The 22,537-nt window shown below is 38.5% G+C and overlaps 1 long non-coding RNA gene across 1 annotated transcript in view; it reads right to left on the reverse strand.

Moving 5' to 3' along the window:
* Positions 1-11,085: 11,085 nt before the first annotated feature.
* LOC118891846 overlaps positions 11,086-22,537 on the reverse strand; it is a 143,919-nt gene continuing 132,467 nt past the window's right edge. Inside the window, exon 4 of the long non-coding RNA XR_005019193.1 lies at positions 11,086-11,273. This is a non-coding gene — a long non-coding RNA (uncharacterized LOC118891846). The remainder of the gene's footprint in view (positions 11,274-22,537) is intronic.

Raw genomic sequence — 22,537 nt, forward strand, 5'->3', positions numbered from 1 at the left:
CTGAAAAATGAATACAAAGAAGATTCTTAAGTGTTCAGTGAACTTGCCAACAAGTGCCTGTCAACTGTTTTTTGATTGCTGGAGATTCTTTTCTATTTGAAAAGCAAAGGGAGTAAACACATATTGCTATGTGTCTACCACACTTTCATTTTTTATAAGTATTTAATAGCATCAACCAATTTGCAGACCTCTCTAATCTCCTTATACCTCTCTTCCCTGATGCTATTGTTCTTTTCACATAACACTGGAAGTTCATTTTCACATTGGCACAAGGAAAGCATGATGACACTCGGTTCAATAGGCTAATATGAATGAAAAGAGAAAAAGATAATCAAGGATCAAACAGCAAAAACACAGAATATGTTTCAGAGACCCAGGTTTTCACTCCAGAGTAACACCAATGAGGTATAAGACTTCAGACAGGCCATTCACTCTCCCAGAGCTTTAGTTCCTTCATCAGCCACATTTTTCAGCTCTAAATTTTCATTTTCAGATCTAAGAGTGTGCTTCCAATTAAGAGAAAAGCAGGGGCTTCCCTGGTGGCGCAGTGGTTGAGAATCTGCCTGCTAATGCAGGGGACACGGGTTCGAGCCCTGGTCTGGGAAGATCCCACGTGCCGCGGAGCGGCTGGGCCCGTGAGCCACGATTACTGAGCCTGCGCGTCTGGAGCCTGTGCTCCGCAACAAGAGAGGCCACGATAGTGAGAGGCCCGTGCACCGCGATGAAGAGTGGCCCCCGCTTGCCGCAACTAGAGAAAGCCCTAGCACAGAAACGAAGACCCAACATAGCAATCAATCAATCAATCAATCAATCTTTTTTAAAAAAAAAAGATATCCCCACCCCTTAGGTCTCCTTCCATGGAATCCTAGAATTCCAGTTCTAGAAGACACTCAGCAATCACATCATTAACTCTTCTCCTTTAAAAAAAAAAAAAAAAAAAAAAAGAGAAAAGCAACACAGAGTCTTTCACATTTAATCAAAAGAAAGTTTATGGCCTTCAGTCTCTTTCAAGAGCATTTCATGTACTACATAGAGATTTGACAACAGTTGATCTACCATGGGCAATTTTTCTTCTTTCATATTAAAGAAACTATTAATATGTCACCTTATTTAATCCATTACCTGCTAATAGCCTCCTCTAGGATTAGCCCAAAGGTCTAAAATAATAACTAATAATCATCTGCTCATTAAAAAACTATCTCCTTCGAGGACGCTTCTACTTCCTCTAAATTCAACAGCCCATTGTATTTCACATTCATATTCCCAGGGTTTACTGAGCTCTGACATCAATCGGAGCATATGGCACAGTTATCCTCTCTGGGGGGAGAGCATCAATTTATTCCAAACAGAAAGAACTTATCAGATCTAGACAGATTTCTAAAACACCTGTAAGATAATTTGGAATCACAGCAGTAATAAAATAACAAACAAATTTCCCTCTTCTGAAAATGATAAATTACTGTATTTCATTGAGCAGACTTCTCTTTATCTGATTTGTTTTAAAAATGATAAATATGTCTCCATAAATCTGAAGGCAACCCAGGAGTCACCATCTACCTAATTGAATCAGAGCTTATACGATTCAAAGAGATAAGAACGCATTAAACAAATGAGGATATTCCACGTTGCAAAGGTGGATATAAAATTCACCTTTGAAGAATACAAGGTGAAACATAAATACTCAAAACAGATGAAATATCAGAACTGAAGTATAATTAGTGGGAGCTGCCTCCATTTTTGAATGGAGGCAGCTTGAAATCTCAATTTTACTTTTGCAAATATTCTGACCAGTTTTATTATGATTTCCTTGTACATTTACTCATTGATTACCCAGTTCCTTGCAGTTTATAATGAAATCTTTTGTCAGTAAATTTTCCTTTCTGTTCGTGACCTTAGTGTTTCCATTATCAGTGATTAAATGTTCTGTGGTTTTGATTTTCATCTTTTCAGGAAAAAAATCCTCTTTCCGATACACATTTCTTTTGCAATTCTTGCTGTCAGCATTTAGCTTGCTTCCTGTCTCATTTTGCTCTCCTCTTGGGCTCTGCCTTCTTCCACCTTCTGGCTACCCTCTAATTGAGACCTCTGCTTCATTTCCTCTTAATTCTTTGTCACTATTTTTGATTTTCTACTTTCTCTTCAATTCTTCTCAAAGTAAGGCTCTAGCTCCTTCTCTGACCACTTCTGGGCAAATGTTTGGCTTTGGAACTCTGCTTCAGGGTCATCATTTCTGCCACACGGCAGGAGGATATCTGAAAACTCATGGTGACTTAAAGGAGAAGAGCTTGGTCTCCCTAGACAAGTAAAGAATGAGTTTCCCATTGATTTTTATCAACTACGACACTAATATCATTTAGAATCAGGAAACCTTGACACAGTCTCTCAAGATAGAAAAATAAAAACTGCCTTTGACATGAGAGTGGTAGGTAATTGTTTCATTTCATAACTGGAGACCTTTCAAAACACAGAAAAATTATTTCTTTTCCGATGGCTTAAGTGAATACTAGATGAAATCAGTGAATCCTTTTCAGTTTATAAACATATGCATATATCTCTTTATTTTAATGTAAGTAAGAGAAAGACAAGAAAAAATAATGGGGTGAAGAAGTGCATGTCTGGACAAACTAAGGCATATGGGATACTGGAAAGGGGAGTTAGCCAGAGAAGGCTTTTAAGATCACAATACTCCCTAGATCAAAATCTCCAAGGGCTTCCTATCATATTTTAAATAAAATACAAACTTCTTGTTATCATCTACAAGACCCTACCTTATTTGGTCCTTGACAATATCTCCAGCCTTACACTTCATTACTCTCTCCACCCCCAACCCAAACCCTGCCCCCAAATGACCCACTGGAGCTTCATATGCATTCTCTCAGTTTCTGGAGCAAAACAAGCTCATTTCCACCTCAGTATGGTAGCACTTCTTGTTCCTCTTTCTGCAATACTCTACTTCCAAATCTACTCAAGGGTCACTCTCTCACTCCTGCTGGTATATGACCTCCCCAGAGACACCTTCCCCAATTTTTCTTTTAAGAAGAGATCACTTCTCCTTACCGTTATGCCCTAGACTCTTTTATGTTATATATTTTTTCTAAAACACTATGGTAAATAGTGCCTAGCACAAAATAATAAAAAAGTATTTGTTAAATAAATGAATGGAACTATTAAGTTTAAAAGTAAAATGAAATAATGTATGAAGAGTAGTTAGTACAGTGCCTGGCACATAATGTGTTCAAAAAGTATCTTCTACTATTATAATTTATTATTTCTACTTTTTTCCCACCAGAATATCAAGTTCCTCAGAGCAATGACCATGTCTTTTTTTCCCCTTATGAGTCTATTCTCAGGACCTAGGACAGTTCCTGGCTCATAAGAAGTGACCACTGAATCTTTTTCTTTGAATGGATGGAAGAAAGAATATCATATGCTGGGCAACACTTTGAAACATAGTTACTAATCAAACCAACAGTAATTCTCCCAACTCAATAACCTAAAGTATTAAATTAAGCAAACATTTAAATTCCCTTTGTTCAATTATATTTATTGAGAACCTACTATACACAAAACTTGATGCTAAATGCTGCAGAAGAAGCAAAGATAAACAACAATATATATGGAACCTAAAAAAAAATGGTTCTGATGAACGTAGGGGCAGGACAGGAATAAAGACGCAGACGTAGAGAATGGACTTGAGGACATGGGAGGTGGGGGAAGGGTAAGCTGGGACGAAGTGAGAGAGTGGCATGGACATATATACACTACCAAATGTAAAATAGATAGCTAGCGGGAAGCAGCCACATAGCACAGGGAGATCAGCTCGGTGCTTTGTGACCACCTAGAGGGATGGGACAGGGAGGATGGGAGGGAGACGCAGGAGGGCTATACGTATATGTATACGTATAGTTGATTCACTTTGTTGTACAGCAGAAGCTAACACAACATTGTAAAGCAATTATACTCCAATAAAGATGTAAAAAAAACCCCAAAAAACAATAGATGCAGCCCCCACGAAGATAAAGATAAGACTAAGAACAACTTACTTGATGTGGAAATGAGGGAGTTCAGTTAGACAATGATGTCACAACTTTAAATTTGGATACCTTGGAAAATTGTGTATCAATAATTGAATGGAGAAAGAAAAATGAAGCAAGTGAATATTGAGCTATAATGTAAATAAGGGAGAAATGATTCACAGTCCATAGATCACATTTAATCTAATGTTTTTTTTTAATCTCATGGTTTAATGAAGACATATCTACAGTTTTAACAATTTCTTGATGAGTTATTATCACATAGCAAGGAAAATATATTCATGGCATTTTCTCTAAACTATTGTCTCCAAGAGGGTAACACTTTCATGAAATCTTCTAAATAATTAAGTTTAAATATAAATTTCCAGATCATAAAAAAATTGAGAGATAAAATATTTTGACTAAAAAAATCTAAAGCTACAACTCACAATGTAAGAGACACAAATATATGAAAAATAATGATGATTTTTAGGGCACCAGGAATGAAATCTTCATGCAGATATTATAACCTACTTAAAGCCAGAGAGAAGAATTTTAAAACATTTTGTATGTTTCATTTTTAAAAGGTTGCCACATCAGTTTATAGCACAATAATGAATCCCAGTTCTCAAAAATGTATGTGCTGAACTCCTGATTTTGAAGCAAGCTACAGCTGCAAAATTATTTCAGAAGCATGCACAGATTTTCCCTTCAACTACAATAAAAACAAATAATTTTTGTCTTATACTCATCAATCTTTTCTAAATGTGCAAAAGCTTGAGGAAGCCTTTTCACAATAATTATCAACTCTTAAACACAAGAATCATTTTCTCATAAAATCAAGATAAATTAACTTTTTAAACTGCTTTTATAAAATATGCCTCCCAGCTGATTATACTACAATAGTTTCTTTTCAACTAGTTCTCTTTGAATTATCATATTAAATTATGTTCACTTGATAAATGTGATGTAACTTTTAAATGTATTCACTGGACCTAAATTGAAAAGCTTCTTTAATTAGCTTGGAATTGGTATCTTCCTGTAGACGGGCAGCTAACTTGCAGCACTCCACTCCCTATAGCTCTAGTTTAGTAATGATTTAAAGTCGTTAATATAAAACAGCTCTTTCAAAAAAAAAAAAAAGAATTGCATACTTCTGCTTCTACAGAGTTCACTTACTTTATGGATGACTCATATCTGATATTATGCTCCTGTAATCAATTCCACCAAAAATGCATTAGATAAACTAAAAAGGGAGAAAACATCTTATTCTAGTGTGATTAGGCCCACGTTTCACGCTAACTTTAAAGTACACAAAAGTCTTACTCCTTTGTCATGCTGATCAGGATAGTGAAAGAGGCAGAGTGCAGGTTACCGGGGCTGCTCAGATGCGCAAGGGCTGCCACGTACTGCTAGTTTCATTCTCACAGCGTATACCACTAGTTAAAGTACTTGAACTTGAATAAATCATTTCTCTTTTCATTATCTGAACTTTACCAAGACTTCACTGTACTAAAATAAAGAGGAAGATATCTTAATGGGAATAATTCATTTTTACATGTAAATTCAACTTTTTTATTGAAGTATAGGTGATTTACAATGTTGTGTTCATTCCTGCTGTACAGCAAAGCGATTCAGTTATACATATATATATATACATTCTTTTCATATTCTTTTCCACTACGTTTTATCGCAGGATATTGAATATAGTTCCCTGGGCTATACAGTAGGACCTTGTTGTTTATCCATTCTATATATAATGCATCTGATTCACTTTTTTTAAAAAGAAACAAGACAACTCCTGCAGACTCACTTAAGGAACCAATACTCACATTAATAACAATTAAAGATTTACAAATATGCCAGCTGATGAAAATAATTGGCATGTCCCAAACGAGAGAACCACCTTCTAAACTGATACGGCTGATATGTGCAAATACAGGCTAGTCCCTCATGGTGGACCATGTCATTAACCTGCAATTCCTCTTTGACAATGGTCCTTCTGGCCTCATAAATGACATAGAACAGAAAGAACTTGAGTGTAAATACTGTACATATTAGCATATATTTTATGACTCATTTGAAGATTTATATTGTCAGAATACTAAAACACTTCATTTAACTTTATGTATTAATGAGATTACTGTATGATCTTATTATTTCTCAAAAACATTTTTTAAATTGAATGTCACAAAAAATTAAAGAAAATGAATTTACAATGATTCAAATCCCAGAATTCTATCTATGGAAAATATTTCAATAATGAAGTGTAAACAATATGTTAAGTAAGTATGACATGGACCTGTGATCAAAATGCATCTCTAATTCTCCCTCCAAGCATCACTTTAAACTTTTCTACTCTTCCTCTGTCCCTGTATGAAAACTTCTGAAGGTTTGTGAATCCTCCACTCACTCTCAGGTAATAGACAATTCTACAGTCGCTATGGATTGCCGGCAGCCTCAAGTCAAAATTTAGGTTTTTCACTTCTCTGCAATATTGAAAAATCTAATCTCAATTTAAACCTTCTCTTCTGCTGAGGTTTGAAACCTGAAGTGGGAAAAGAATGTTTGCTTGAATTCTCTCACCTCCCTGCTCGCTGCCTCCCCCCGCCTCTAACTGCTCTTGCATTCTCCCTGGAATGAACAGTAGGAAAATTTGGAAAGATAAGGATAGAACAGGTCTTGCTGAGCTTGATAAGTTCTTCCCTTCTGGTTCTGAAGATGTTACAGCAGAGTACATTTAATGGGGTGCTCTTGAGTCTCCTTGGAGATTCCTCTCCGCATTTCCTTGGACTAAGATAGATGCTTTCTCAGATCCCGGGCATCCAGGAGATTCCTCTCCGCATTTCCTTGGACTAAGATAGATGCTTTCTCAGATCCCGGGCATCCAGGAAATCCAGCCTCTTTAAGCTGAGACTTTCTTGCTTTTTGCAGACTTTATGGAAGAGAATCCAAGTTGATCCCTTTCTGGCTACCTCTGCAGTGCGGTCCACATCTGCATGGGAAATACTCACGCATCCTTTGACACAACAAACTCTTGGACTGTTCTCAACACTACATCACTGACTGTCCTGGCTCTTCCAACAAAGCAGCTAAGTCAACCCTGCCCTTGCTTTTGGGTTTTTCAAGAAGATAGCATCCTCTCTGCCTCCCAATGCTCCCCAGGAGGCCTCTGAAAGCCCTTCTCACTGCAGTGGGAGTTAGTGTAACTCCACCCTACCCTTTCCCAAAGATGGGTCAGGAGCCTCACAGTAGCACAACTACTCTCACCAAAAAAATCTACTTGTCAGTCTCCCTTTCAATCCTCTGTCTGACCCTCTTTTTAAATTTTTCTGATCTTGTAAAGAGGTTAAGAGTGATGGAACAGAGTCTCTCTCCGTTCCTCTTGTAAACTCTGCATATTTGGGCCAGCAGGGGTGGGGAGGAGATCTCGTCTCACAATACTTTGGTTTCTTGACATCTGTCACACTGTCACCTCAAATGAAACTGAAGCTAGTCCATATTGTGAGTTACCGTAATAGCTTAATTACTCCATATATGGGCAAATGGAAAAAAATAAGCAAGAAAATAATGAACTCTGATATCTGTATATAAATTGTTTTTACTCCTGAGCTTTTGTGCTATCTTAGTTTTTTAACATGAAATAAGTCTCCATGGTATTAACACCTCTGTACAGTCCATATAACATTGAATCAATTTTTCAGCTCTTTCCTTAGTGATTTGCATTAGAAGGGAAAGGATATTAAGCTTTCTGACATCTAAGCTTTGGGGCTGCCACCGAGGTTATTTTCAATTATGTATCAAGTAACAGCAACAATGCTGTGTTGCCAATTAAATGGCTTTGATTCCCCATTTAGTGTGAATTCAAAGCTCAAATACAGATATAACCAGGCATGATAGAGCTGAAATCCAACAGGGGTCCTGCGAATCACGGGATTTAGTTTAAATAGCTATGTTTTGAACTCTCCCTTCATTCTATTCAGCAATTAGTGACCATTAAAACCAAGAATCAAAATGTGCTAATACCAGGGAGTACAGGAAAATAAATGGAGATGTCACCAACATTTATTACAGCCTGGAATTATTTAGTTATTTGATTAATTGTTTATTTCCTGTCTAGATCACCAAAATGTATATGCAAAGAGGGCAGACACCTTGTCTTTCTTATTTGTCATGTATTTTCAAGTAATTAGAAGAATAATGTCTAGCACTGAGTAGGCATTTGGTAAATATTTCATTTGATTGAAATGGGTTGAAGAATGAATAAATTAATGAAAAATAATTTTTGAGTGAATACTGCAGTTAATTCTAGAATGGAGATTTAATTTTTTATGTTTTCCAGTTAATGACCAACTCTAAATCATCTAGACACTGATTTTTTTTTTTACTATAACCACAGAACTTTAATTTTTAATTCATTCCCAGAGCTTAAAAAAATAGATTTTACTGTGAAGAAAAGAGGAGAGAGAAATGAAAGGTGATTAAAACAAATACTTCTTTCACATTAGCTGGAAAACAACATCTAGAGAATAATAATGTCAGAGGTCAGGCACGGTAGCTGTATTAATTTCCTAGGGCTACTGTAACAAAATACTACAAATCATCTGGCTTAAAACAACAGATTCTTATTGTCTCACACTTCTGGAGACTAGAAATCCAAAATCGAGGTATTGGCAGGGTTGGTTCCCTCTGGAGGCTCTGAATCTGTTCTATGCCTCTCTCCTAGGTTCTGGTGTGTAAGTAGGTCCTGGTGTTACTTGGCTTGAAGCTACTTAACTCTAATCTCTGCCTCCATCTTCATGTGTCTTTCTTTTCTCTGTGTCTAAAATTTCCTTTCCTTTCTCTTATAAGGACATCAGTCATTAGATTTGGAGCCCACTCTAAATCCAGGATCATCTTATTCGAGATCCTTAATTTAATAACATCTGCAAAAACCTTATTTCCAAATAAGGTCATAATCATAGTTACCGGGATTTAAGAAGAACATCTCTCTTGGGAATACACAATTCAATCCTCTACAGTAACTTTCAGGTATTGGCCAATGGAAGCCAATACTAATCCTCTTCAGAACTATAAATCCAGTTAAGTTCACCTTTTTTCCCAGTCTTGGTCTCTGAACCAAGTGCTCTGATTTCTCCACGTATAGGTTCAGGTGCATTCCAAATCCCTGACTAATCGAGGCATGATTTGGTCCTTCCTGTGAGACCGAATCCTGCCTGTGAATGCCTGACACACTGGGACAATGACCACTTGCCTTTCCAGCCCCCAAGTGTCAATTCCTGCCCTCTGGGTGCCATATCACTTCCTTTAGCATCCTGTCTAAATCATGACAGAGGTACACTGAGCTTTGCTCACCTGTAGTTTTTTTCCCTGCTCACCATCCCAGCCTGTGGTTCAACATAGAGGACACATTTCCTATGAGGTATGCAAACCCCATCTGCCCTGTGTTGTCAGGAAAAACCATGATGTCTTGTATATTCAACTGCCCTTAAAGCAACACACTGCTCTGATGTTTCTTCTTCACTGAGCTAAGAAGTTGCCTGAAATTCAACATTAAAGTGTTTGAGCCTCAAATGTGTTCTTAGAGAATACGTCTGCCAGAAGAGAGAGAAGAGTGCCATGAGGAATCAGGGACAACACAAACCTGGGAACTAACTAGTGGGCTCTAGAGGAGGATCTGCCTTTCTCAAATGTTTTCCTACACCTGACCCGCCTTCAGTCCAGCCATTATCACTAGTAAATTTTAATACCTTTTCCCTCAGTTATCTCAATGTGATTGTGAGCATGGAAGAGGGAGAATGTCAGTTTCCCCAAAGTTCAATTAGTATTATTTTACTTCATGTATAATATCGCAGGCCCTATAGAAATTTTAGGATGATAAATTGATCTAGCACATGTTCTTTGAGGTTTGTGGAAAAAGAGCCTAACAGATGTGAAATTCAGCTGGATGTGGATAGGCACCATGTTCTTCTGGTTAACACGCTGACCTGGGCAGGGGAGACTGGTCACTCTGTTCCAAGTAAGCTACTAAACAGTGTTGTGAGTTCAGACTATTGGAAACTTAGCTTCCTCCATCAATATAAACCAGCACAGAGATTAGATTCCTCTGAACTCTAAAAGGTATAGTTATAATTGTTAGACAGGATTCAACACAACAGAAAGATTCATCACAAAAAGAAAAGAGAATTGAAGTAGAGATCTGCTGACTCTACACAGTAGCAGTCATTAGTTACACTTCCCTATATGTTGACACTTGATGCTGGAATAGCCATTCTGTCACCAAACTGAAACTAGAACCTTGTATTCATTAAATTGAGAGCTGAGATCCCAAATGCTGGTAGTCTGTCAGATCTTAAAAATTAATAATTTCAAATCAAATTCCAGCTGTTCTTGAAAAATTAGGAACTCCCCATTACTGAGCATGCAGTTTCATGAGGCATTAAACCACTGAAGCTGAATGCAGCTCTCCGCATTAGACAGAGCACAGGATTTCTAGTTTGCCACAGTCCTCACCACTCCCTCTTGTTTCCCTGAGGCTGTAGCTGAAAATCAATTGCTATGCCTGTGCTATTTTTCCCACACTAAGCTTGTTTCAGGCATTTACAATACAAACCTGGCCCCTAGAAATCTGCAAATTTGAAATTTGCAGCTGTGGTGTAGCATCCCCAGAGTCCCCCTAAATGAAGGTATGTCCGTATTGGTCGTCAAGCATTTTCTGCGGAAGGATGGATCCTTTAGAACCTAGACTTCTAGAGGGAGGATAGACCTTGATTGTAAGCCTCTGCTCACGGCCCTAGATACTGAATTGTGGACTTTCATTCAGCAAGCACTTGGCCCATGTATGGAGCACTTCCTAGGTGCCAGGAACTGTGTGAATCCAGAATTTCTGTGTCAAAATATTCCATTCATGAAGACTTTGATAGTGCTCTGGAAACAACAATATGGGGCTGGGTAACAACAGGAATTTAGGCTTACCTTCCTCATACAGCTTCCTCTTCAACCTGAGCCTCTCCCCATCTTTTGCTCAAGACTGCCACAAGAGTAGAGGGCCTCTATAGCACTTTGGAAATACACTTTGTTGCATATACTTACTTTTGTCTCAAGATTGGATCTCTTCTTCTGTGTTGTAGACGACGAAGTCCATGTCCTTTGGGCAGACTGTGTAACAGGTCACTTAGGCTTTTGCAGACTTTGAAAGATCAGGCAGGATTGATTGGTTTGCAATGCAATACCTCAAGCTGACCAAGGATAAAGTTTCACCTATGAAACAAATATCAAATCAATTTTTAGATGTTCCTTAGCTAAATCTTGCTCATAGCAGGCTTTTCATATTCTTTCAGCTCCCTCAGTTGCTTTTGAGATTTTTCCATACCAGGGCAGAAGAAAAGTAAAAACAATTCTAAAATCATGACTCAGAATGAACCAGTTCTGCCCCCACATGAGGGGAGAAAGAAGGGAGGGGGCAATGAAGATGCAACATGTTGGGGTAACTGGATACAATATAATCAGTTTTTCAAGAATTTACCAAGTTATTATCCAAGGAATGATGTTCCCCTTCCCTTGTGTGAACATTCCCCTTCCCTTGTGGGATGTTTCCCTTCCCTTGTGTGTCTACCATTAGTAGACACTTAAAATGGTGTACATATTGTATAAGTTATGAAGTTTTTGAGGTGGGAGCAATAGTTAGAACCACAAGACTTTGTTTGCACAGACAAATGATATGATGAAGTAAGACAGTTGTCTAAATGTACCATTTTAATGATTTGTATAGCTTGTTCAACTGATGGAGAGAAAATTAGCTTCATAACCTGATAGAAGCATAGGTCAAAAAACTGAGAGTTTTAAAACAGCTGAAATGATCTCTGACTTCATCAATATTCCTTTAACCTTTGCTGGGAAAGCTATATGATTCATCACAATCTAGAGAGTTTCCATTAGAATCAGCCTTTACCTTGAGACCTCAGACTCCTGGAATGCATTTGACTTTCTCTCCTATTTATTCTAAATAAACTTTGTTGATAAGAGAGATTATAAAGAGGATCTCTATTTGCTATTGTAATCAAAATTTCATCTTGGTCTACAAATTCCTAACTCAGCTATCAACTGTTCACAGTAGCCTTCTATTGGTCAAGCTATCATTGTGTTAATCTTAACTACCCCACGTGTCAAACTCCAAATACAAAATATATATTCAGCCTAGGTCTTATTTAAAAAAAAAAACAAACAAGCAGTAAACAAATATCAAACTCTAAATCAATGGTGCATGTGCAGAGGTGCTTAGGGGTGAAGTCTGAAACCTACTTTTAAGAACATAAAAAAAAAAAAAGATGGATTGATGGATGGCTAGAGGAATGATGGACATATGTGTGATAAAGCAAATATAGCAAAAGCTGAACTGCAGAATCTAGGTAGTGGGGATATGCAATGCACAATTCTTTCAACTTTTCTGTATGTTAAAAAATTATCATAAGAAAATGTGAAAGGAAAAATTCACTTGAGGTATGATATTAAAATATTGAATAACTGGATAATATGGGCACTGACCAACCAGAACAAATGTTGGCAGGAACAGGCCAGTTATCTGCATTGAATCACCCCTATTATTTGTGCTGAAATCTAGGAATTCTGGGGAATACAAGAGATATAATTATAAGATACTAGGCCCTGATCTCTGAGAACTGACACTTTTATGGGGGATAAAGGTGTATACAGTAGCACAGTCAAAAATAAAATTCACACAACATGAGTGCATTAGTCAGGGTTCTCCAGAGAAACAGAACCAATAGGATATATACAGATATATTTATGAGAGGAGATTTTTTTTACAGGAATTGGCTCACGTGGTTATGGAGGCCAGGAAGTCCCACAATCTGTCATCTGAAAGCTGGAGGACCAGGAAAGCTAGTGGTGTAATTCAGTCCGAGTTCAAAGGCCTGAGAATTGAGAAGCTGATGGTGTTAAGTCTGGTTTGAGTCCAAAAGCCAAGAATCAGGAACACTGATGTCCAAGAACAGGGAAAGATGGATGCCCCAGTTCAAGCAAGGAGAGCAAATTCACCCTTCCTCCACATTTTTGTTCTAATCAGGCCCTCAGCCAACTGGATGATGCCCACCTGCACTGGTGAGGGTGGATCTTCCTTACTCAGTCTACGGATTCTATTGCTAATCTCTTCCTGAGACATCCTCACAGACACACCAGAAATATCTTATCCACTATCTGGGCATCTCGTAAACCAGTCAGGTGACACATCCATCATCATGAGAAAATGAAATTCTTTTGTTTTTAATTAATTTGTCTTTCCTCCTGAGCCCCTAAAATCGGTAGCAGAATAGAAACAACTTTCATCAGGTTTTTAACTTTATTGTCATCTGATTATCTTAATGCTTCCTTTATGATGGTAAAGCTCTTTCTTAGAAAAATAATAAGATAAGTTTTGTCCCAGACTTCTTGGTCTTCTCTCCATCTCTCTGGCTCCTCTCCAAAATTATGCTTGAATGTACGTGCCATTCCACCACCTCACAGTGGAGAGAATGAGCCAGTCTCTCTCTGGGCACTGCATCTCTGGCCCTCTGGTCTCCAAGGCAATGCCGTTATTTTACTGCTGCCTGCTTTATTTGCATTTACAACTGAATCCAACAACTATGACAGCTTAGAAAATCTGCTCTACTTAGGGCTCCAAAGAGTTCCCTGTGCCAGTGGACCCCACACTGGCTTTCAGCTTCCCCTCATACCCTGCGGTGGAGCCTGCAGTGACTACTTGGTTTCACCTATGCACAGTGGAACCAACTGTTGCCCAGGAAAATTCAACTTCAAGGCCTCCTCTCGCCTAAGCAAATGACACTGCCAAGTTGCCTTTACCAAGAGATAATGCACTGGCACCCAGGTAGGTAGAACATCCTGTGCAGAGACCTCCTTCGGGAGGCCCACCCTTTTCCAGCACGTGTCCCCTTCTGCCATCTGCAGCCTCTGAGGATCTGGAAGAGTGAGGAGACCAGGTATTGGAGCCACATGCTTTATTACCTCCCTCAAGCTTTTTTTTTCTCCTAGCAATGAGGGTGTATTAGTTTCCTATCACTGCTGTAACAAATTACCACAAACATAGTGGCTTTAAACAACATCCATTAATTATTTCATAGTTCTATAGATCAGAAGTCTGGGCACAGTGTGGCTTAGTGAAGACTTCCACTTAGAGTCTTACAAGGACTAAATACAGGTATCATCATACTGTGTTCTGTTCTGGAGGCTCTAGGGAAAAACCACCTTCCAAGCTCTTTCAGGTCATTGGTTAAGTGCAGCTCCTGCTGTTGTAGGACTGAGGTCCTGGCTGGCTGTCAGCAGGGATGGTCCTTTGCTTCCACAGGCTGCCTGCATTCCTTCTCATGGGTTCCACGTGACTTCCCTCCAGCAACAGCAGAGGGAGAGTTGCTCTCACACTTCAGATCTCTCCCCTTCTGCTGCATCTCTCTGCCTTCCTCTTCTGCTTCTAGCCAGGGAAAAGTTCTCTGCTTTTACAGGCTCGTGTGATGAAACTGAACCACCTGGATAATCCTAGATAATCTCCCGATTTAAGATCTATAACATATTCACATTTCCAGGGATTAGTGTTTGGACATCTTTGGCAGGGGGAGGGTATTCTGCCTACTATGGTGGGGGGTTATTAATGACTTCCTCTTCCTGGATGAACCTCTGTTAGGTAAAACACTTTGATCTAATTACCTAGCCTATTATTGATATGTTACATGAAAGCCAAAAAAAATATCGGTACAACAGTTTTGACCTATTGCACATATAAGAAAAATGAGGCTCACAGAATTTGTCTTGCTCTCACAATCTGAATATTCAGTGTCTGTCTGTGATGAGTCACATAAACAATATTCAGACCATTTTTTTTCCACATTCTCCCTCTTTTGGTATGTGGAGCCATTTTTTCAGTTCTGATGACATCCTGAAGACAGCCCCTAGGAACTAATGATGTCTATTTTTAACGCCATGGTACAAGATCAATCCAGTTAAGCAACATGGGCCTCTGGCAGGCACTGGCTTCTTAGGTTCCCACTTTACCTGTGGTGCTGACGTTCTTGGGGACCTGGAAGATCTCTATCTATGATGAACATAAACATCAAAAAGTAAAGAGAAGAAAAAGAAGTCATTTTAGCCAAGGCAGGAAAGTTCGTCACAAATCCAACTGTTTTCTTCCTGAGTTTCCTCTTACTTTAATAGAGAGGCATGCTATCCACAAGAGGCTGAATTCTAGAGCATGAGTCCTGGTTTACATAATTTATCTCCTAACCTATTTTATAATTTTAGAGGAGTCAGGCAATATACAGAAAAATGTGACCAATTTAGACAATATGGCAAAACATGCCATTTGGTCTCATTTATCATAATAGGACTTTAAAAGGTTACTCATGAACCACTTAGAACCCATGAGTTAGCTAAGCAGAACAAGTGGTTTTGAATAAGATCTACCCTTAAATCATTTAGTGCCTTGCTGCATCATGAAAAGCAAATACTGAAAAAAAGAAAAACCTCTGAGAGTCATAACAATCAACTTCTCAGAAAAACAATTTCACCCCTGCTTAAAGGGCTTGCAAGGTCAAGAGGACCACCTTTATTCTAAGTCCCAATCCCTCTGCGATACGTAGGTGCATTTCTCCCCCGGCTCTATGACAGGGGAACGGAACCTGATTGGCCACCTTCATCCTCCCGTGTAACAGTCTCCAGCTAGTGTGTTAACTAACTCTGGGCACTCTGTCCAGCAGAAGAAAGAAGCTGTCCACAGCCAATTTTTTTTTTTTAATTTATTTATTTATCCATTTTTGGCTGTGTTGGCTCTTCGTTTCTGTGCGAGGGCTTTCTCTAGTTGCGGCGAGCGGAGGCCACTCTTCATTGCGGTGCGCGGGCCTCTCACTATCGCGGCCTCTCTCGTTGCGGAGCACAGGCTCCAGATGCGCAGGCTCAGTAATTGTGGCTCACGGGCCCAGCCGCTCCGCGGCATGTGGGATCCTCCCAGACCAGGGCTCGAACCCGTGTCCCCTGCATTGGCAGGCGGATTCTCAACCACTGCGCCACCAGGGAAGCCCCACAGCCAATTGTGAGGCAAGAACACTGAACACAGAGCAAGAGCAAAAGGTTTTGCTTTGGAAAAAAAAATGGTCTGAATATTGTTTATGTGACTCATCACAGACAGACACTGAATATTCAGATTGTGAGCAAGAGGGTCAGGTTTGTGCAGTGGGCGGGTCTGCACGTTCAGACACGGTCAAGCCCGATCTAGCCTTCTGCCCACGGGCTTCAAGCCCCTTTCATGGAAGAATACAGTGGAAAGGGAGTCACATCCTCCAACACGCCCCTCACAGTAGACAATGGAACTACAGACTGGGATCTCTTAATGGTTTATGAATCATTGCTCTTCTGTGAACACAGGAGACTGAGACCTATAGTGAAGAGACTGTTTTGAACACCAAACGCAGCCGGCAGAACCTCTCCTAAGAGGCAGAGACTCTACTAATGGAATCTCTCAAAACCACTAAAGACACCGCCAGCATCCTACTTCAGGATCCACGTGCTCACATTATGAACCAAGGGTACAGAAGGTATCAGTGGTACATGTGATTTCCACTGAACCACATCATCACAGCTACCATAACATCATTTTTGCTGACCACTGATATAGCTCTTGTCACAATACATCAAAATTATTCATTTAAATCATAATTATAATAAGTTAAACTTTATACATGTTATCTCAGTTCATCCATACAGTAACCTGAAGAAGTAGACACCATGATTGTCCTATGTTATAGGTGAGGAAACTGAGCAGGGGTGAGGTTAAGCCATTCCCCTCAGATCACACAGCGTCTGCTAATCCGGATCCACCTCCAGAGCCCAGCCCTTGAATTCTGTGCTAATAATACCTGCAGTGGCCTGCTTTTCCTGCCAGGCAGCAAGCTCACTGAGGGCGTAGGCTGCTTACTACACACCTCTGCATCCTCCACGACTGACATATAATAGCTGCTTAGAAAATGATAAATAAATGTCACATGAATAGTCCCACGTCTTGTCCAACACAGTCCACTGATCCTTCTGGCTAAAACATACTTTCTTTAAGGTCATGGACCAAGACTCATTCGTAGGAAGAACAGACTGAGGAGATGGTAAGTGGAATCTGGTCAAGTGGCCAATAACATTCCTTGAACTGGCTATATTACTGGTTACTTGCCCTTATAAGCTATTGGAGGTCAGGGTGACAAACTCATTTGGCAAAGTTTCCTTGACTCAGTATTGTTTTATTATATATAACATATGAGTTATTAATCAATCTATAATTTACTTACATTTATACTGAACCAGGTAAGACCTACATAATCATTGTCTAACAAGTATTACTGTTTTCTTCATTACTCAATTGGGAGATGAATTTTGGGGGGAAAAAATTCAAATATAGAAGTACACACAGGAAAAGATCAAATCCTCTACATTCTCTGTGTTTTCCTCCCAGAGGTAATGACTATAAACAAGTGACTATGTATCTTGTTTTGCATTTGTATACAACTTTTCTCTCAAATAAATGAGATTACATAAACTGTTGCACTGAAACTAGATTAAGTTCTGTAACAAAGTAAGAAAGAGGATGGAAGTATAACACTATGTCTCAGCAAAGGCTGCTTGTAGAGTAGGTGGGGCTCACACTCCCACCCTCCACTCCCACCTGTTCTGAGGGATTCCCCACTTCTCATAGACTTGGGGGACCTCCAAGCTTTGTGAGTCTCTGTCTCTATTAGGAAATTAGGAGCAGATTCGTTTGCTAATAAGCTCAAAATCTGGTGCATCCTTCATACTGATCAGTTATTGCTTAAGTAGTGAAAGTGAGAGTAATTTTAATTGAGTCCACACTTTCCGTTTTCAGACCAAGCCTTAAAGACTGGTCTTGCTTGGGATTGCTTGTTGATTTTTATTCAAAATAAATCTTGGGCATCTTTCTATTCTTCTTAAAAATTGAGTAATATTCTCAAGTATGACTGTTCCATACTATAATTAGTATTTCCCTTTTGATGAAGGAGATTTAGGCTCTTCCAAGGTTTTTGCTATTAGAAACACTACTGTGATACATTTCCTATAAAAGTAGTAGGACTTCCTGTAGAAAAAAAGTTCAAAATGTGTATTAAAATACCTTAAAAAGGTAACTGTTATGTATGGATGGCGTGGTTGCATTCCCCCAAAATTCATATGTTGAAACACCTCAAATGAGATGGTGTGTTAGTAGGTGGAGCCTTTGGAGATAATTAGATTTAGATGAGGTTGGAAGGGTGAAGCCCCCACAAGGAATTAGTGTCCTTATTAGAAGAGAAAGACTAGAGCTCTCACGCTTTCTCTGCCATGTGAGAATACAGCAAGAAGGCATTGTCTGCAAACCAGGAAGAGTGACTTTACTGGGAACAGAATGAACTGGCACCTGGATCTTTGCCTTCCCAGTCTCTAGAACTGTGAGAAATAAATTTCTGTTGTTTAAGTCACCTAGTCAATGGTATTTTTGTTTTAGCAACCTGAAATAAGACAGAAATCCCATCTGAAAAATATAATTGCTGATACTATCTTAAAATATTTATTTATTTTGAATCATTTTCCCAAGTATATAAAATATTAGTTTATATGTTTGGCTAATGCTGTATATTTGATTGTGTATCATGCTTTGTACTTTTACACTTAACACTCTATCATAACATTATCTCAATCTATTATTTATTAAAAACATGATTTTTAAAGGTTGCCCACTGCATCACATGTATGTAACAAAATTTATTTACCCGTTCTTCTATTTTGGCCATTTACACTGTTTCCAATTTTCAGTTATAAACAACGGTCAAATGAATATTGTAGTAAGTCAACCTGTAAGGTAGGTAATGTTATAATGAACATTTTTTAGATAGAGACCATGAGCCACAGGAAGGCTAAGAAGCTTGCTTAATAGAACAAGTATATGGAATAGAGAAAAAGAGGAAAGAATGATAACTGTTGTTTCACACTATTTACCCTCTCTGCCTCAATTATTTTACTACCTCACAACAGGATTATTAGGATCAAATGAAAAAATGTTGAAATTACTTTGAAAGAGAATATTATCATGGAGCACTTATAATGTCCAGATGTAATAGGGAATAACAAATCTGACTCCATATTAGATCTGCTTCTTTTACCTTAACCTTTGTTTTCTATTGCTTTCATTACAAGTTAATCACTAAAGGGATGTTGTCTATAGCTTAAAGTACACATAAGCCTGTCTCCAACCCCCATGCCTGAATGTAAAACTAATATACCCTTGCTCAGCTCACAGGAAACATCCTGACCCAGCCCACCTGTGAATGGCTGCAGGAAAGGAGAAATTAACACATCCCCTCCTGGATGTGGGCCAAAACCAGATATTTGCAACAACTTATGGCCTTTTTACTTTACCTCCTCACCTTCCCCTTTCTTTGTTCTATAAAAGAAACTAGCATTCAGACCTCAGGAAGATGGTTCTCTAGGACATTAGTCCACCATCTTCTTGGACTCCCAGCTTTTCAAATAAAGTCATTATTCTTTGCTCCAACACCTCATCTCCTGATTTATTGGCCTGTCATGTGGCAAGCAGGATGAGCTTGGACTCAGTAACACAGATATTAAGTTAAAAATGAAGGTGAAGCTCTACTCGGGGAAAAGAGTCAAATATAATGTAACTATTACTTAACAAATTTCCATGCTGTGGGAGTTTACCTGAAGATGACAAAAATGTGTTACTGTGTGAAAATAAATAAATTTGCATTGGATAGTTAGAAAATTGACTGTTCTTACTCTTATTTTATACTTCCTTGGTAATTCCTTTTTATATGTGAGTTGATTCCCTAGGGGGGAAAAATGTGTGCTAGAGTTCTTATCTGATTTATTAACAGTTTACTTTTTAAAGTGGAATTCATATTTGTATAATTGTGAATGACCTTTATGATTTTTAAATCTTTTTGCATCATTCATGAAAGATAAGTCTAAGGCTGCATATGGTATTGGTGGCTTAGGTTCAATAAGGTGTTGAACCTCATGAAAGTGTTTCTTGTAAATAAAAAAAAAAATCATGGAATTAATATAGAGTTCAATTTATTAACTATTAATACTAGGGGTAATACCAGGTAATACCTTTGGACTGCTACCTAGGGGCACTATTGTCTCATAAATTCAAAGAAACAGAACAAAAGGGAAAGGGAAGGAGAAAAATATAAGTTGAATAGAAAAAAAAAAATCAGAATGAACAGTAAGGAGGATTAAAGAGGTAGACATGAATAAGACATTGCCAAAAATTTGCAGCAAGTTACACTAAATGTAGCAAGGTTTATATGTTACCTATGTTTCTGAGTAAAGATTTCAAGAAAAATGTAAATTTGGGGTTGGAAATTATAAAGCAGTACACTCAATACAAGCTGTATATTATATCTCTTCAACAAGTAAATCATGATCAATAGAAGATCTTACACATGCTTTATAATCAATATTTCAGCCCCACTTACCATAGCCATGAAAGCTATCTTTTCTCAATTCTGAGGAGAGGAACTTTAGCAGAAAAGTGATTCTGTTTAGAAGTGGTAACTCCACCCATTCCCCCAAATGGTGCTAGAGTCAGTTCTTCTGAGGCTGAATATTCCACCTACCATAACTTGATTCTAACTCCTTATTCCAATTTCCACCCCCTTCCAACCATCATTCTCCTAATCAGAAATATCATAAGAAATCAAAGCATTGCTGATGCCTTCAGAAATCCTGACATATCAAGTGGATTTTCTTCAGTTCCAAAGTATAGAAATCCCTGCTCAAACTAGCTTAAAACTGTAAAAGAAATCATTGTCCCATATTACTGAAGATCCAAAGGAAGTTCTGAATCCAGGAGAGGCTTGATCCAGGATTTCCAAGGAGGCCACAAAAACTCAGTTCTCTACACCTTTGCTCTACTATCAACGGTACCCACTTCATCCCTGAACTCTCCAAAGAGGCCTAGCAGTTTCTCTGGGCTCTGCTCTGGTGATAGCAAGTTTCCAGAGTTCCAAACCACGCATCCTCACATTATACCAACCATGGGGAGAGAGAAAACATCTATGTTCCAGAAATATCAGTAAACATCTCCTTGTGTCTCATGAACTCTGATTGGGTTGTTGCCAACTTCAGAACTGGCCAGAAGAATGAGATTTGTTGATTGCATTTAGTCACTTAGGACTCAAAGCCATAATTTGGAGTGGAGTGGACACTAGTCAAACACGTGACTGTTATTGGGAAGTATTCGGTATCCCAAACCAAAGTTGAGCTTTTCTTATATAAGAGGGGGATTGGATACTAGGCAATAATAGCAACAACACTCCCACAATAGCTGCTGTACATAATGATTTAGAAGATGGAAGATAGTAAAGGGAAAAAGGGTAATGATATCATGATAGCACATAAGATCCAGAAGTTATTCTAAGGTCTGTACAACAGAACAGATCGAGAAAGAGTTAAATCATACAACCTCACACATCAACAAATACAATCTTAGAAAAAGCACCCTAACTTTCACTTACCTGGGTTGCATATACCCATGAAAAATGTGTAATGCCATTTTCTTCATCCTTACTGAAGTTAATCAATTTTGAAAGAGCACTGATTAAAAGTTACAAAAATTGGAAGAAAGATATGATCTTCAGAAAACATTTCAAACATGCATTAATATAGCAACAAACCTCCTAAAAAGCAGATAGTGATACATAATGCAGACATTCTTAGTCCTATGAAACGTGAGAGGAAAAAAATTCAGGCCCACTCTAAATGGAACACAAATTTATTGTAGGAGGCAGATTTTATTGCTACTTTGAGAGAGCTGTTATTGTCTAGCATGTCAGCTCTCCCATCTCCCACAACACATCTTTGTCACTGCACCGTCACTCAGAATATGAAAAATCATAGACCTCAAAATATTTAGAAATCTGTAGTTTGTTGGCAGTGCATTAGAAGACAACATATTTAATAAGATCAGAAAAACCAACAAAAGTCAGTACTTCTCCAAATCAGAAAGTGGCAATGTTTTCTCTGCAGGTACTGAGAGGTTGGCATCACACCAATCAACCCTTAGGCTCAGGTGCCCCCAAGAGTTGACTTTCGACAATTCCAATCTATTACACTGCTCAGCTTCTTTCCTACCTTAGAAATCCGCCATCTAACCCAAGGGCCTGAAGGGTTCATGACACAAGTGCATAGGACTTAGCCTGTTGCCTCAGAGCACATTGACACAAGAAATTATGGACTAAAAAATATGTGACATTGACTGCAAAAGATATTTCAACTCATTTATTTATTTAATAGACAATTACTGAGTATATTTTTGTGCCAGATATTATGATATGCAATAGAAATATAAACCATGAGTAATAAAGTTTAGTGAAGGATAGTGACAAAACTACTGTGTGATACAGTCTAGATCTGTGATTGAGAATTGAGACAGGAGCTAGGTTTATGGGATCAGAGAGAAAGAG

The sequence above is a fragment of the Balaenoptera musculus genome, chromosome 3 (assembly GCF_009873245.2).
Source record: "Balaenoptera musculus isolate JJ_BM4_2016_0621 chromosome 3, mBalMus1.pri.v3, whole genome shotgun sequence".
Classification (NCBI taxonomy): Eukaryota; Metazoa; Chordata; class Mammalia; order Artiodactyla; family Balaenopteridae; genus Balaenoptera; species Balaenoptera musculus.